The sequence below is a fragment of the Hylobates moloch genome, unplaced genomic scaffold, assembly GCF_009828535.3.
Source record: "Hylobates moloch isolate HMO894 unplaced genomic scaffold, HMol_V3 SCAFFOLD_6, whole genome shotgun sequence".
Lineage (NCBI taxonomy): Eukaryota > Metazoa > Chordata > Mammalia > Primates > Hylobatidae > Hylobates > Hylobates moloch.
In genome coordinates, this window is record NW_026652281.1 from 63,598,625 (window position 1) to 63,617,265 (window position 18,641).

Consider the following 18,641-nt stretch of genomic DNA (forward strand, 5'->3'; position numbering starts at 1 on the left):
TTAAAACATTGGTATCCAGTTATTTATCTTTTGGAAAAAGCTGGTATAAAATTAAGTCAGGGAACCCAATGAAGGAAAGCTCTATGAGGTCAGGAAGCTGGTTGTTTTGTTGTTGTCATTCATTTTTGTTATCTTTTTAAAAAATCACTGTATCCTCAGCACCAAGACACCAGACACATAGGATGAATTGAATTGACATAATAAATACAGGAAGCTTTTTTGTTGTTTTGTTGTGACACATATAGTATATACTGATTTGGTATAATAAATATAATAGACTTTTTTGTTTATTGTAAGACTTTCAGTTGTTTTGCTTTGGTTTGTTTTTATGTTTGTTGTTTGTTAGCTTGTAATTTCATTTGAAGGTTGAACATACTTGTTATAAAAATGAGAACACTGAACCCCAGAGAACTTATATTAATCATCCAGGTTTAAACATTTCAAGCACTACAAAAATTTGATCTAAGCTCTCAGTATGTTATCTTACAGGGAAGTTATGTGTCCTGAATTTCCTTTCAAAATCCACTCCTGACTTCACTCCTCTTCATGTAATAATAATATGTTTTATAAGCAATATATGCAAAGATTTTAATAAATATCAATTTAAATATTGTTTTTATTATTTTACTATTTTAAACCATTATTTTAATTGACAGAATTTTTCTGGAAATAATACAGTTAATTAAATAAGTATGCATCACGATTCTGTTTTGTTACATTTTCCTTCTCTAAATCCAGTCATATCTATGGAGAATTTCTTTTTTTTTTTTTTTTTTGAGACGGAGGCTCGCTCTGTCACCCAGGCTGGAGTGCAGTGGCACAATCACGGCTCACTGCAAGCTCCGCCTCCCGGGTTCACGCCATTCTCCTGCCTCAGCCTCTCCGAGTAGCTGGGACTACAGGCGCCCGCCACCACGCCCGGCTAATTTTTTGTATTTTTTAGTAGAGATGGGGTTTCACCGTGGTCTCGATCTCCTGACCTCGTGATCTGCCCGCCTTGGCCTCCCAAAGTGCTGGGATTACAAGCGTGAGCCACTGCGCCCGGCTGGAGAATTTCTTATATTTATTCAGTATCCAACTGCAAAATACACGTGCATGCATATATGTGCTCAACACAGAAAGATAAACATAAAGACTTGCATTGGATTTATTGGACTTGCCACTAATTTAAGAAATTAGTTAAAGCTAATCTAATTAGCTAAAACTAAGAAATTAACAAACCTAAGAAATTAGTTAAAATATTATAATTGTTTTAATTGATTTAATTTTAAAATGTAATGGTTATTTTAATTTTAACACAATATCAGGTTAATGTCTACAAAAATCATGGTTTTAAAGATCATTGCACAGTCAAAGCTACTTATTTTCAAGTACTAAATCAATAGCTGATTTTTAAAATACATGTTAAACAGTATTATATTTTAATGTTGCAAATTACTTTTAATATCATAGTGAAGAGGATTTCAAAGTTCTTGTAATCTAAGAATTACTTTTAATACTATATTTTGTCATTTTTCCTTAAAATACATTGAATAAGGGAATTTTTCATATTTTAGGGAAATGATGGAGCAGGTTTAAATATACCAATTTTTTCATGAAGAGCTGCGTGCCAAAGAATTCACCATTTCCTTGGCAGCATTAAAAAGTTCTGAATATTTAAGTGTTCTTCATTTTACAGGCTGAAATCTGTTTCCTGGTAACTTCTACTCAGTATTTCCCATCTAAGCACTTCCTAGAATGATCTATTCACAATGGAACCCACAGCTTTTTTCATCCCATTAAGTACTTCCCTTTCTATGCCAAAAGGGTACTCTTGGTGCTATGGTGTTATTCTGGTGGTTTTTGCAAACCCTGATGATGGAACCTCATTATGATATCTTGGACTGTTGACAATGCCTTTTGCTTTCAGCATTGTACTTTTAAGGTCTCTCTGAGGTTGTGTTCCATTTCCTTGATTCTAACGGGATATACATCCCTGAGGTGGTGGTTGGAGCCTGAGAGATACTACCTAAGTTATATACTAAACTTTTACTGATCAAAATGAGATCTTAAAATAGCTTAATCTCAGGAAATAGTATAAATAAGTCTCCCCAGATATTAATTAAGAATGATTAATCGCCTCTATAAGTAGAATATTACTATTAATTTATGTGTAGTTTTAAATAAATACAGTGAAACATACATTGCAGATAAACCATCTTGAAGCAAATAGAAATTAAGCTTATTTAAATGATTAGGAAACCTGGCTGGGCGTGGTGGCTCACCCCTGTAAATCCCAGCACTTTGCAAGGCTGAGGTGGGCAGATCACTTGAGGTCAGGAGTTCGAGACTAGCCTGGTCAACATGGTGAAACCTTATCTCTACCAAAAATGCAAAAATTAGCTAGGCATGGTGGTGAGTGCCTGTAGTCCCAGCTACTTGGGAGGCTGAGGCAACAGAATCACTTGAACCGGGGAGGCGAAAGTTGTGGTGAGCCACAATTGCACCACCAAACTCCAGCCTGGGTGACAGAGTGAGATTCTGTCTCAAAAAAAAAGAAAGAAAAAAGATTATGAAGCCTAATAAAAGAAATGCTCACATACATTATCTTCTAGAGTGAAAAGATAAAATGCACACTCTGGAAATTTAGACAAAACATGGTTGAAAGAATGTCTATGTTATCTCCCTTTCCATTGTAATAAAAAGTCAGATTTTCTTAAATAAAATAAAATAAGTGACTAAATACAGTAAATGGAGAATTAAGAATCAGTTTCTTGTATCCTAGACAAAATTTAAGGGCCATCTAAAAAAGAATGCTGAAGGCAATTAGCTTATTAGTATTCTGAAGAAGGTGACAGGTTAATCAGTTTTAGTCCTGTGCAAGATTGTCTGGTAAGACTGGAAATTGGCCAATCTGTTTAAAACCTGGTATATACGAGGTTCTCTTCATACATGTAATCTCCAAAACATAAAGGTTTCACAATATTTTTATGGAAATATTATTTAAACATTTAAAACATGAGGAAAGTGAGGCTCAGAGATCTTAACTAATGTTTCCAAAGTTACATAGTTAATAAACTGTGAGAAAAGTAGTTTACTTGACTCAAAGGCTCTAACTATTATTTGACAGCGCAAGCCAAATCATTGTTTCTCCAGATCCACAGAGAGGAAAATCCAAGGAGTACTGAGCTCATTTGTGGTTGCTTTAGCAGTGTGGCTTAACAACAAAAGCAAAGACTGTGAGTCAGGCAATCTGGTCTTGAATTTTCCCTCAATGAGCTGCAGGACTTCAGGTGAGTCATTTTGCATCATGGTTTCCAGCTTGTCATATTTATAAAATATAAGATTAAAACTAGATGATCTTTAGGACATTCCAGATTTGACATTCTGTGATTCCCTCATGCACCTCTTTAAGTTATATTTTCCTTTTAAATCAAAAGTTATTTGGATTTAGATAGTTGTATTTATTTTTTATGTCAGTTATTATAAATATTTGGAAACATGGTAGATTTTATTCCACAAGATATTGGCAATATCTTCCAATAAACCTTTCAAAGTCTTATTTTGCTTTCTTCAAGTGCTATATTTCAAAATGAGTGATGTGTGATCAAGGGTCTTTTGAGACTAGCACTGTAGTTCTCTTCTTACTTGGAACTGCGAGGTCCTTTGGCTCATGTATATTCCAGACGCACAATAGCTATGCTCCATTTTATACTTTTTATGTAATTCAGTGGCTTGGTAATTGGGGAAAAAGCTGGCATTTAGTTAAAACTGACTATAATGTAAAATCTGAAAAAAAACGAGGGGAGAGTTGTACACATACAATGTATATGTAAATATATGTGTATTCACATACATACACAAGCCTACACACACAGGTCACTTTTTTTTCTTTTTCTAACTGATGTGTCATATTTTGCATATATTTTAAAGAAATAAACCTAAATTAATCAAACTGCACTTGAGCCCAAGTGACAGAGCAAGACTCTGTCTCAAAACAAACAGACAAGCAAACAAAAAACTAATTATAATATTCAGTGCTTCCAAAGTATTTCAGTATGTGGGTTATTCAATTAATTCTTTATTATTCATCATTTATTTTTTACTTCACTGAAATTGTCTTTTACTTTGAAATGGAAAATCAAGAAATTTTCATTTCCCTCTATTATTAATTTTAAAATTACAATTTTTATTTAACAAAATAGAAAATGCAACTAAGCAAAAACAAAAATTGCCTCTAGCCCCACAATTTTGACATAATCAATTTTAAAATATCTTAGTAAACAACCTTCCAAACTTTCTCTAAGAATTCATACATGTAAATATGAGCATATTACATACACTATTTTTAAACTTTTTTTTGTGCAATAGTTTATTTTATAAAAACTCATTATAATATTTGCCTGTAATCCCAGCACTTTGGGAGGCTGAAGTGGTCAGATCTCATGAGGACAGGAGTTCAGGACCAGCATGGCCAACATGGTGAAACCCCATCTCTACTAAAAAAATACAAAACTTACCCAGGCATGGTGGTGCATGCCTGTAATTCCAGCTACTCTGGAGACTGAGGCAAGAGAATCGCTTGAACCTGGGAGGCGGAGGTTGCAGTGAGCCGAGATCATGCCGCTGCACTTCAGCCCAAGTGACAGAGCAAGACTCTGTCTCAAAACAGACAAGCAAACAAAAAACTAATTATAATATTCAATGCTTCCAAAGTATTTCAGTATGTGGGTTATTCAATTAATTCTTTATTATTCATCATTTAGTGGTTTTCCCATGTTGATATTAAGTATATGCAATAAACATATATATTCATTTTTGCTTGATCAATTTTTCCCTTATGATGAATTTCAAGATATGACTGTGGGTAATATGGTGAAGCAGTTATAAAAGTGTTGATATTTACTGTTAAATTTGCCTCCTGATTTCTTTTAACACTCTACCTGTGTGCTTATTCCCCAACACTCCACCTAACATTGAAATTCTCTTTTTTAAACAACATTTAGATATGTTGGCCACCTTGTTAACATTCTATTCATATGTTCATACAAAACACACACGTATGTGAACTCTAAGTGTTAAAGATGAAGCCCCACAATCCCCTAACTGATATTTATGTTGCTTCATAACATCAAGCCTACTGCTTGTAGATCATCTACAAACCATTTTGTTTTTTTTATTTTCCTTTCAGGAGTGGTAAACCCCACTTTCAGTTTGCTTGTTTTGGTGGAGCTAGTTAAATCCCCTATTTCAGGGGTATATATTTGACTCAGGCTTCAGTCATTTAGTGCATTCTGTTTTCCCATCAACAGAGGTTGGCTCAGAGATAGTCATGCTCCTCGATTTGAAGCATTGAATTGGGGCTTTTTTTCAACTTGACTTGAAAAAGATATCATCTATATATACTAAAACCCAGAATGATAGGAGGCTGAAACTTCCATAGCCTTCTTTGCACCACAATGGGGCATGCTTGTCTGGCCAGAGCCAAAACAGGGGCAGAGAGAACCAAGAAATGGAGAAAAGTCACTGCTTGTACCAATCTTTGGTCCTCTGAATCCAGCCATCGCTGAGTCATGAAAGATCTCCGTGTTCAATCACATAAACAATAATTTCCCATTTAGTTTTTGGAAACAACAATTTCCCAATTGAGTTTTTGGCTACCTGCAATTAAAGAGACCAATGCTAAATGATATATTTTAAATCAATTATTGATATTTCAATAGCTTAGTCTTCACCAAATAGTTTCAGTAATAGATTTATTTCTGAGTCTATCAGAATTTGTTTTTTTCTTCTTATTTTTCTATATACGGTCTATACCTACAGCCATATTATAGACACACATATTATGTTATTCACTGCCCTATCACCTCTCTTATCTATGCGCACTAAAACATTTATATTTTATTCCAGGTAAAAACCTGTAAACAAGTAACAAAATGAAAACAAAATCTTCAATGTTAATTGTTGAAATACTTCTTATTAAATTATCTTAACTCTCTTTAAATATTATAGTCCTTCCACTCCCACACAGACTATGAGCTTTTAAAGGGCAGGTTGCAGTTCCTATAATTCTTTGCCTTTTCCTTAGAGTCTTGCCTTTAACAAAATAGCAACTCAATAAAAAATGTGCTGATGGATTGGAAACAAGAAGTAAATGACAAAGGAGCAACAAAAGAGGACCTTTTCGTAGTATAGCTGACGGCTGTAAGAGCCCACAAATCCATATTAAAGATAAGATAAATTGAACAGCAAAACTCTGCAGGCTACCTTGGATACAATATCCCAAAGATTAGTAAAATGATGTTTCTAAACAACCACACACAACGTAAACCACACAACAGAGAGAGATAATCAGCACCATACTAGCCCTATTCTATTTGAGATATGTTATTTTTTTCTCTTGTCTATTAATTTCAGAAGTGTATTGCTTTTCTTTATCTTTGAAAACAAACAAAATTTTTTCTAGAAGCCTTAATGTACACTTTACATTAAAATAAAGAAATGAGTAATTCACACAAATAATTAGTGTAATATGGTATTTTCCATTTAAAAAAGAGTTCCATTTATCCACTCGACACATACTTTAGGTCTTGTGGAGATGAAGCCTTTATAACAAGCACAGAGGGATTTTCACAATATAGCAGGCAAGCCTCAGATTATCATCTGCTTCATCATGATTTAGCTCAAAAAAGTAGAAAACCTGTGGACTTATCAAGACATACAGAAATGCTGTATGAGTGATACTGGAGACAAATCACTGGTATAAAAATGAGCCTTGAATTACAGGAGGTTTATAAGAATAAAAATGGGTTTCTATTATATGAAACCTTTATATTGTTTTGTGATTTACATGCTGATCATCATATCCTTTATTAAATTGTTATATAATTTTATAGCATAAAAATGATACATGTATAAAATTTTAAATGAAAAAAATTTAAAATTCAATCTTAAAATACTCATTGTAATGTTCCTTAGAAATAATCTTTCCTAACATTTTGATTAAAACTTTCTGTGAAATTATGTAAAAAACAAATATTACGATAAAAATGGGCATAGAATGTAAATAGATAATTCAGGTTGGACACAATGGCTCATGCCTGTAATCCCAGCACTTTGGGAGGCCAGGGTAGGCAGAGAGCTTGAGCCCAGGAGTTCACAACGAGCCTGGGCAACATGGTGAAACCTCTTCTCTATAAAAAAAAGTACAAAAATTAGCCAGGCATGGTGGTGCATGCCAGTACCCCCAGCTACTCGGGAAGCTGAAGTGGGAAAATCACTTGAGCCTAGGAGGCTGAGGTTGCAGTAAGCCATAATGGCACCACTGCACTCCAGCCTGAGAGGAGTGAAACTCTGTCTCAAAAAAAAAAAAAAAAAAAAAAAAAAAATTCATTTAAGATGAAAGTTATTGTCAAAAAGCAAAAGGAAAAAAAAGAAGGTGTAACCTCACTAGTAGTCAAGATAACACAGTTACAATAATGAGGTTTTTTTGACTATCAGGTTTGCATAATTCAAAAAACTGCTCATATTTAGTATTGGGGAAAACGTACTGTGGCACACTACTTGCAGAAATTTAACTTTGTACTAACTTTACAGAAAATCTAAGAATATCTATTAGAATTTTATATGTGTCTGCTTTTTGCCCATTAATCTCTCAACTAGGAAACATTACAGAAAAAGTTGCTGCAGTTTATACAGGTATACTTACTAGTCTGTTTGTTACAGCATTGTCTATGACAGGAAGATCATCAACGACAACAACAAAAAACTGCAGATGACCTAAAAAGCAATAAATAAGGGATTAGATGCTTTTGTTTGTAGTTGTTACATGAAGGAATGTTGCATACTCATCTAAAATTACATTAAAAAATGTAATGAACCACGAATATATCTATGATACATTCCTTAGTGTATAATGAGAAAGAGAGAAGAGGATGAAGGTCGGAAGGGAGGGAAAAAATAAGTGGTAAGAGATGCATATTAATGTGCTATGCTTGGAGGCATTCAGGAACATTCTCGAAAGGTACATTCTAATCTGCAAGCAGTCATTAAAAACCAGTGGTAGATTATAGGTGATTTTATATGATATTTTAAAAAGCTAAGTTAAACATCAACATTTGCCTAATATCTTAAAAATTATTTAAAACTGTCATGTTATGAAGAGTATAAAATAATTTCTATTGAATTGGTTATGATTATTTATCCTTTTTAATGCTGGACTTTAGCCTATTTCCAATATTTGATGTAATAACATGAGAAATAGTCTATGTGATATAATCAATATTCTAGAATAATCACCCACATAACTAAAATTTTAATCATACAAGAAACTATTTCAAGCAGTCTCTTTAGTATAAATTCTTACAAATTGGTTCACTAGGTCAAAGCTTATATTATTTTTATCCTTCCTGATAAATATTGTCAAATTGTTTCTTAGGTGGAGGCAATCAATAGTCTCAGTGGCGGTGTATGAGAGTCAGATATCACTGGGAAATATTCTTTCTCCTTTGAAGTTTACCTTTTAATTCTTTTATGATTTTCTGACATACAGAAGTTTTGTATTCATTTTATGTAGACAGAGAAATTAGTCACTAACTTATCTTATTATTTTCATTTTTAAAATGTTCTTATCCAAATTAGCTTAAAATATTGACATAAGTTTTTCTATTTTGTGCTATTTGATAGTAAAGATAATAGGCTCGTTGATCAATTTTTAATTTATTTTAGTCAATTATTTAAATGAAAGTTCTTTTTATGTAAAAATACAATTACTATAAGTATATATACTTTATTTGATTTGTAGATGTATTGAATTATACCTGCACATTAAAAATTGAGAAATTATAAGTTAAATTTTGGGTTTCAGAAAACAAATCTGACCACGCTGGTTCCATAATCCTACAAGACAACAATTTGTCTACCTAACCAGGTAGCTTGCTGTTCCCTTTAAAGAGGGCGTGCATTTTCCAATTTGCCGCCATCCGTTATTATATTCTACTAAGTCCACTTCTCTGCTGTATGTGGCTTGCCTGAGCACAGTAGGCACTTAGTGAGCATTTTCATTTTAAATAATAGATAAGACAGAGGTTCACAGAGAAGGCTTAACAGGATTGATCTGGGGTCTGGTTTCCTTATGAAACTCTGTTGTCCCAGTTGTGTAAAGCCAAATAGATTCCCATAGTTTTTTAGTTTAAGTGGATGTGCAGTCCTGGCAGACCAGGATTTTTGGTATACATATGGAGTATAAGGTTGTATGCAGGTCAATTTACTCAAGACTAGGAAATTACTGAAATGCTTAGGCTGCACAATAACACCACTAAAGAAAAATATTATCTTAGCATTTCGCAGACCCTGAATTTAGTGGCTTAACACAAACAACTTTGTACAATGCCTGAGACGTAGTATATGGTAAATGGATATTTTTGTAATGCATGGAAGAATAGGTGAATGATTGAATGTCTCATGATAAGGTTTTATTACTAGTGAGTTGGAGATTAACTGAGAGTAAGGATCAAACTGCCTGAGAAAACTTAAATAGAGCTGAATATACAAAGAAGAAAACAGTGTAAGATGACAGAGGAGCTGGCGGTACTTATCATGGGTTTAACTTCACAGGTAAGACAAAATTCACTGTCAAACTGACCAAAGAGACACACTGATCAGGAGATTTAATTGATAAAAATGTTATCAGGTGATGTTCCTAGTAGAAAAATAGGATATAATATTTAGACACTTATGCCATTTCTAATATTGTGAGGTAGCTCAAGTCAAAGTGAAAACAGCTCCCTACTCATCATCTTGTCTATCTTTTCTTAAATGAAAGAAGTAAATTTTACTTGACACATTGACAATAAAGTTCAATAAAACAAATTGTACTAGACAGCCAACACTCCTGCTTGCAGAAATTCTTGAGATTTATTTCATAGAATGTTGTTTAATAATAACAACACAGAATAATAATAAAATCTTTTATTTTCAGAAGGCAGGTAAAAATCAGACAATACTCACAACTTCTTTTTTTTTTTTTTTTTTTTTTTTTTTGAGATGGAATCTCACTTTGTGCCCCAGTCTGGAGTGCAGTGGTGCAATCTTGGCTCACTGAAAGCTCCACCTCCTGGGCTCACGCCATTCTCCTGCCTCAGCCTCCGGAGTAGCTGGGACTACAGGCACCTGCCACCACGCCCGGCTAATTTTTTGTTTTTTTAGTTGAGACGGGGTTTCACTGTGTTAGCCAGGGTGGTCTTGATCTCCTGACCTCATGATCTGCCCGCCTCGGCCTCCCAAAGACAACTTCCCATTTTTTAAAGTTCTCTCCTGGTTGTAGAAGTGCCAGGGAGACTGAGGTCTCTACTTGTAATACTTTATCCAGGTGTTTGGCTTCCTGGTGGCTGCTGTGTTCCACTTCCAGCCCTTTCTAGGACCATGCCATCCATTCTTCCCAGCTTTCCAACCTCTTCCATTCCAAGTGTGTACTCTGAGCTCCAGTTAGCAGTTATCCATCTAGATATCCTTAGCCTAAGTGAGAAGCACTTCTCGCTCTCTTTCGTGGGAAGACATTGCTGCATTTTATACCCTCTACCTTTCTTTTCTACTTTGCCTATTTTTAAAGAGACAAAAATCAATCAAGAAACTAACCTTTTTGTTAGACCTTTTTAATCACGAAATTGTTTAAATGGTTCAGTATTCTTTTTTAAAAACATATACAAAAAGATACAATATAGTATATATTTCTTTGCAGCTCAGTACTTAGGAGTCCTGCTGGAGGAAGACACAAGCCTGCACATGATGTGTTTCCATAGGTTGCTCACATTTGCACACTTCTGAATTGTAGCTGGAAACAACACCACAGAAGTCCACACCACTGATAGTTACTTAGATTTGTTTCAGAAGTGCAACTAATAAAATACTTTATTAGTTGCAACATTATGCGACTAATTGTAAAAGTAGTTGCCACATTATACAACTAACAAAACAAAGTAAAATATAGATAAAGGAAAAGCAAAAGAGCCCACATTACTTGCATATATAATTATTTGCAACAAAAAAAAGCAAGGACTCAGAAAATTTGGTAGAACTAAAGAACTTTGAATGGGGGTGATGCTGTGATTTCAACGTTTGTCCACTCCAAAACTCATTTTGAAACTTAATCCCCAATGTGTCAGTATTGAAAGGTGGAGCCTTTAAGAGGTGATTGGGTCCCGATGGTTCTGCCCTCATGAATGGATTAATCCACTCATGGATTAATGGGTTATCATGAGAATGGGACTGGTGACTTTGTGAGAAGGGGGAGAGAGACCTGAGCTAACACACAGTCCCCTCATCATGTGATACTCTAGTCAGCTTCGGAACTCTGTTGAAATTCCCCACCAGCAAGAAGGCTCTCACCACGCATGGCCCCTTAACTTTGGAGTACTCAGCCTCTATAATTGTAAAAAACAAATTCTTTTCACTCATAAATTACTCAGTTTCAGGTATTCTGTTCTGAGCAACAGAAAACAGAGTAAGACAAGTGACAAGTTCTTTAATACGACAAAGAGTCACTTAGAAACATAATGGCAAAAAATGATATAATTCATAGTGGAAACAAAAGAACATAATATTTTGAACAAACATAATGAAAAGCACTTAAGACAGAGAGACAGAGTAAGAAAGAGACATCTGCAAAATTTCATTAAAGGACATTCAAGAAGCTAATAGGCAGAGACACATATTTCAGAACAAATAAAATAATTCTATAAAGATAGAAGCTATTTTCAAATTGACCTACATAATTGAAGCAAACCCAAGTTTCAATGGGATATATTTTAATTAAAAAAGGCATCTAAGTTTATCAAGTACAATATATACTAGAAATTCATAAAAGTCGAACTATGAGGCCTTGGTACCGGAAAACACAAAAGAGAAAATGAAACAGTATGCAAGGTATCATGTTTGTATGAAAAGGAATATTTGAAAAAGGTGACATTTTAAGTCAGTAGATTTATTAAGTATTTGGCCAGGGAAAATTAATCTGATATGTCTTGAAGAAAGAAAAAATATAAGAAAAATAATTAATAATAAAAAATTCAAAATAAAATGGAAATTACATTAGAATATTTGTAGCTTATAAAACATTTTATGGAGTGGTTATTTTTAGATATATATCTACAAAGGAATTATGACACCTTCTGATTTTATTTTTACCCCATGCTATGGGCTAAATGGAAGGCTTAGCCACTGTCAGAAAATTATCTTAAATTTATGAACTCATTTACCAAGAACTGAATGGGCTTAGAAATTAGAAAGCAACAATACTCTAGTCTTTACCCTAAGCTGTCTGTGAGCTGGTGCTTATTGCTCCTGTGGGAAGAAATCCTTAGCCAAAAGTCTCAGTGACTGCCAGGAGCAGTGATTTAGGGTCTATGCCATCCATTTCCTCCATAAGACTGTGTTTTAGGACAAAGGTGCCATTTGAGACCCAAAAAGGATATCTGTTTCAAAGCATTAAAAGGATTTTACAGAACTAATTAGAAGCAAAGGGCTGTCTGTCTTCCTCATTAAAAACTCAAGTTATTCAAAGAATTCATAAGAGCATTCTTCTACATTTGAAAAAACTGAAATTAAGTATTAAAGAGCTAAAAGAAATATAATAATTAAAAGTAAGTTCAGTAGAATGTAAAACAGATAAAACAATAAAACATATTGCTGTGGCTAAAAAATATAAAAGGTAAAAGGCCTAGAAGCTCCTTTTATTTAAAGTAAACTGGCTAAAAGTTGTGGATCAATAGTCTCTGCATTTAGTTATCAAAACCATGGTTTTTATTTTTATTTTTATTTTTTATTTTGCGATGGAGACTTGCTTTGTCACCCAGGCTGGAGTGCAATGGTGCGATCTCAGCTCACTGCAACCTCCACCTTCCAGGCTCAAGCAATTCTCCTGCCTCAGCCTCCTGAGTAGCTGAGATTACGGGTGCCTGCCATGGTGCCTGGCTAATTTTTTGTAGTTTTAGTTAGAGACAGGGTTTCACTGTGTTAGGATGGTGTCGATCTCATGACCTCATGATCTGCCAGCCTCGGGCTCCCAAAGTGCTGTGATAACAGGTGTGAGCCACCGTACCCGGCCAACCAGGGCTTTTCTAAGAGGGAAACTTCCTGTATTTTCAATCATTGCTTAAGGTCCCTAGGCAGCATCTTAGACAGAACTGAGTCACCAGCTCAGGGCATAGCCAGAGTGACACATTATTTAGTAGAGGAAAGGAAAATGTTAAAATAATACAAGGGTATTTTCAGCTGATGCTGAGTCAGATAGTTACAGGAAAAACTGCAAAAGTTTCCACCACTTACCCTAAATGCTATTATATCTCCTACTTATAAATAGAAAAACTAGAGGCCAGGTGTGGTAGCTCAGGCCTACAATCCCAGCACTTTTGGGAGGCTGAGGCAGGAGGAATGCTTGAGGCCGAGTTTGAGACCCCATCTCTACAAAAAAAAAAAAAAAAAAAAAGGACTAGAAAATAGTTCATATATTAAATTCAATGTAGGATTTATTTTTAAAAGTAGACGATTGCAATGAAAAATTTTTTTAGCAGGGTCATCTATCTTCCATTTTGATGCCTTTTTAATTTATTCATCTCCACTATGAATGTTGAAGGGATTGGCCAGATTTATCAATTAAATATCATCATTTTTAATTGACTTGTAGTATGTACTTTCAATTTTAAGTCTCATTATATTTTGGAAAACATTCAAGAATGCATGCCTCATAATAAAAGATTAAATAATAATTCAGTTAAAGAACTTTTTTCCATTTTATTTGTTGATGACTGAGTGAAGGATCTCAATTCAATTGGCTTTTACTATACAGTTTACAACTTGCCACATCAAAATGTACATTTTTAAATATCTCAGGTCACAAATTGCTTTTCAAATCAAGTTGCATCCATATAAATGTTCTTGAGGAAAAAGTGATTATGTGAATCAAACTAAAATCTCTGAATTTTAAAAATTAAGACAGGCAATTGTGCAATTTTGCATCATTGTCTCTTTTACATATGCTTTATAATTTTGTTTTTGAAACTAGAAGTTTACTAGAATTAAAGTCCCAGGATCATTAAGCAAATCAAGAAAGGCAAGATGTCCTTGTGTTTTCAAAAGGTTATACCTGGTTTGAATTCTTACTTTTGTTTGAATCATCTCAAAAGCAAAATATTAAGTTGTTATAATTTTCCTTTTTTAATAATATTATCATCATGCATAAATGTAGGTTTTTGAGAGTGACCGAAACAAAAATAAGAATTCAAACCAGGTAATTCTTTCTATACAATGTTTTGAAAACATAATGACATCATGCCTTTCTTAATTTATTTAATATTTCTGGGACCTTAGCTTCGTATTGAGATCATGATATTTTCTTAATTTTTCCAATTTTAATATTAGCATTATGGTTTTTGAAGAAATGTATATAATTAAAATCTCTAATAAATTATTTTATATTATATTAATATAGTGATAAATTTAAGACAAATTACAATTGTGCTATGAGATATGCATGGGTATTTTATCTTATTTTAATGAAATATATTAATTACTATATATTTTAGGGAAAATGTACTACTAGGCCCATTTTATCTACAGACAGAAAGAACAGAATCTGTATCAATATAAAACACATAAAATTAAATGATATTCTCCAATGGCTGAGAAACAAGCTATATTTTAAATTGTGGTTGCCCAAAATAACATATATTAAAATATATTCTATTTCCATTTTATTTTTTAAATAAAACAGTGATTGTGAAAACAAATAATTTTTTATTGACAGATTTTTCTCTTTAAGTTGTAGCCCATGTTGGAACAAAGAAAACCCAAGAGAATCTTCTCTATTCCTAATCCTTGACATTTATTTATAGATAGTGTACACATTATTTCTTTAGATTTCCTTTAGTTTCATATTATATCTTAAATAAATAAATCTCTGACTCAATTTTCAGCAATGTTATAAATGGAGGAAAAGAGAAGAATATGGTAATGAAAACTAGATAAAAGGGGAAATAGTCTAAGACGGTCCTTTGGCCTATTATAATACGTTTTTCCCTAGATAACCACATAACTCCTGCTATGGTGGGTGTGGAAGATTTTATAATCCCTTTCTTTTAAATCAAAAGACAATGAGTTCCAATTTTCTGTCAAATGCAACCTCATAGCTTAAGACATCCAATTCTACCGATTCTTGATAAGCCTCTTTTTATTTACTGCAGAGAAAAGATAATTTCCCTCCTTTATCCTATCCTGCACATTCATGGGCACTTATTTCCTTCCTACACTGACGTTAATGTCTTACTCTTTTTTTTTTTTTTTCTCAGCAAATGCTGGTATAGAGAAAATGGCTGTAGTGCATGCACTAGAAATGGGAGATAAGAGTCCTTGTGCTGTGCCTTGGAGGTCATTACAGTGGTCCCATTAGAGTGAAAAATAGTCCAAGTGTGTCCATTTATTTAAAATCTATTATGTAATACCAGTTATAAAAATTTGATGGAAAAAATAAGCATGAAAATTTGAAGAGGAGGTAAGGAGGTAAAACTAATGTTCTTTTCAGATGTGATGATTTTATGTCTAGAAAACCCAAAATAATAAACTAAAAAGCTAATGTAAATTATAAAAGATAATTTATAATTTATAAAGTAACAGTTTAACATTAGTGCACACATATAGACACACACACACACACACACACACAAAGATAGCCTTCCTATAAATGTAGAAGAGCCAGTTACAAAATATAATGAAGAAATTTGCATTTAGGTAGGCACATAAAAATATAAAATATCTAAGTAGAAACTTAACAAGAGAAACATAAAAGAAAATTGGATATATACACAGGTATACTAATACTATAAATACATTTATTATGTTTTTTCAACTAGACAAGCTCACTCTAAAGTTCATGTAGGAATAAAATAAATGTACATTAGTAAGGGAGTATTTTTTAAAAAAGAAGTAGATGATGTTTACCCTAGTAGTTATTAAAAAAAATTAAAACAATTAGGCATGTAGTACTGGCACATGAATAGATAACCCAACGGAACAGTCTATAAAAGCAAGCAGTAGAGCCAAATACATAGTGACTAAGTGAGTGAGTTGGCATGTCATATTAATTTGAAATATATGGATTTATTCAATATATGGTTTTGTTATTACTGGTAGTTTTTAAGAAAACAAGTAAGATAGTAACAAATACTATCTCTCAAATTTTAATTTGGTAAGAATTGTAAAAACATACATGAAATATTCATAAAACTACTATAAGAAACTGTAAGATATGTTTATAAATTCAGAATACTGAAAGCCTATCTTAGCAAATATCAAAACCTAGAAATCTTAAAGCAAAAGTGGATAAATTTCATCACCCAAATATAAAATATTTTAGCAATTTTAGCACAATAAAACTTCAAACAAATAGGTGTAAACTAGATTAAAGTACAAGAACCAGCTGGATAAATTTTTTGACATTAATGTGACTCCAAATGGATGAATTTCCTTATACAGATCTCCTACCAATCAATAAAAAGGTTAGCAAATCAGTAGAAATAAAAGCAAAATACATGAAATGCCAGTTCACATAAAGAAAATAATTATTTTAAAATATGTGAAGAGTTGCTCAAACTCAGTAAAAATAATAGGTATTCAAAACCATGAGATACCATTTTTTTGTCTTTCAAAGATTGCTAAGAATCATATCAGCCACACTAAAGAGAGACAAGCTGTCTGATACAGTACAGGTGGAAGGGTGAACTCACAGATACCGTATGAATGGCAAATTGGTAATATCTACCACAATTTTATATGAACATTCCCCCCACCAACAATGCCACTTCAATAAATCTATTCTAATATGTTTATCTTGCACACATGTGCAAAATTTGTATTCATTGTAATATTGTTTGCAATAGCAAAAGATTGGAAGCAACTTAAATGTCTATCAAAAAGGATTTACATATACAGATACTATGCAGTCCTTGATACAATTTCAAAACACAAAACGTTTGTGAAGAAAAGCAAGATCCATGACTGTATAATTTAGTAACTTTTGTAAAAAGTATGTGTGTACACATATACACACTATATATACACACATATATGCACAAGTATATGTATATATAAACACACATATACAGGGGTGTGTGTGTGTGTGTATCTTTAGAAGGATACACAAGCATAGCTACTAGAGATCAGCAGTAGGCCCTGAGGGAATAACCTTGTGTAAGAAGGGAATGTCATTAGGAGGAAAAATTTTATTTTCCTGCACACTCTTTTGTACCTTTGAACTTTTATTTTGTGTATCTATTAATTATTCAAACATATTTCAGGAAGCTAAAAACCAAGTCACTGAAATGAGTTTGACTGGGAAACTGGAGGGAAAGAATTAGAAGCACCAGAAATTTCTCCTACCAGGGTCAAATTCTGAAAGCAAAGGTACACTCTTGCTTAATGACTCTGCACATTTTCTGGAAAGAGCATCCATTAGGGAATCAGGCAGGGAAATATTAGGAAGTAGGGATTTGGTATCAAATCTGTAGTCTTAAAAATTAATTTTCCTTAGTGTTCATAGTGGAAAGACTGAAGAAATTTAAAACATAACACTCAGCTATGTCTAAGACATGCAGTTATCTAAATGGTAAGAACCACATAATTCTTTGGAAAGATAAGATTAACACAAATGAAACAACTGGAAAAAAATTAAAAGCATTGTTAATTCTAAGAAATGATGGTTCTCTGGTGCTAGAATGGAAACAGGAATTCAGCTAGTAGGATTTGTAAGAGGGCATTTCAGGTGGGGATAACAGCATGAGCAGAGGGTTGGAGGAAAGAATTATCTTGGTGCTTGTGGGAGCAATGAAGAAAAGTGTTATGAGTTATGCAAATATTGTAGAGAATTTAAAATGTGCTTGAAATTCTACATTTCAGCAATGTATATTCTAAAATGATGCATCAAGAAGATCAAGGAGAAATGCAAACTGTATAAAAAATGACAATTATAATTATAACCATTGAAATTGAAAATGTCAATAAATAAAGTAAGTTAGACCACTGTCTAAACAGGCATTTTAACACAATGGCTGTGAAAATCACTCCTGGAATCAGAGCAGGGCTCTGATACTAGTTCTTGGCTCCATTCCTCACTGCCACCTTGATCCTGGGCAATGTACTTAAAGGTTTTGATTCTTGGTTTCCTCAGTAGTCAAATGAAAATAATAATAATATTTACCTCATAAAGGTTGTTGAGGTAACCTATTTAGTAAAGCAATATACGTAAAAATACATTAGAGCTTAGCATACAGTTGACCCTTCATAATCGTTGGCAGAAGAATGCAGTGGGCTTTAGACTCACACTGTTTAGATTCACTTATTGACTCCAACACTTACTAACTTGAGAGGATGGACAATTAACCTAACCGCTCCATGACTTATTCCTTCTCCCTGAAATTAGATTCTAACAATAGTAACCAACTATATTAGTCTTCATAGCAAACTACCACAAACTCAGCAGTTTAAAACAACACCAATTATTAACGCCCAGTTCTGTAGGTCAGAATTTGAGACGGTCTTGGCTGGGTTTTCTGCTTTCAGTCTCAGAGGCTGAGAGCAAAATTTTAGTAGAAGGACATTTTAGATATTAAATAAAA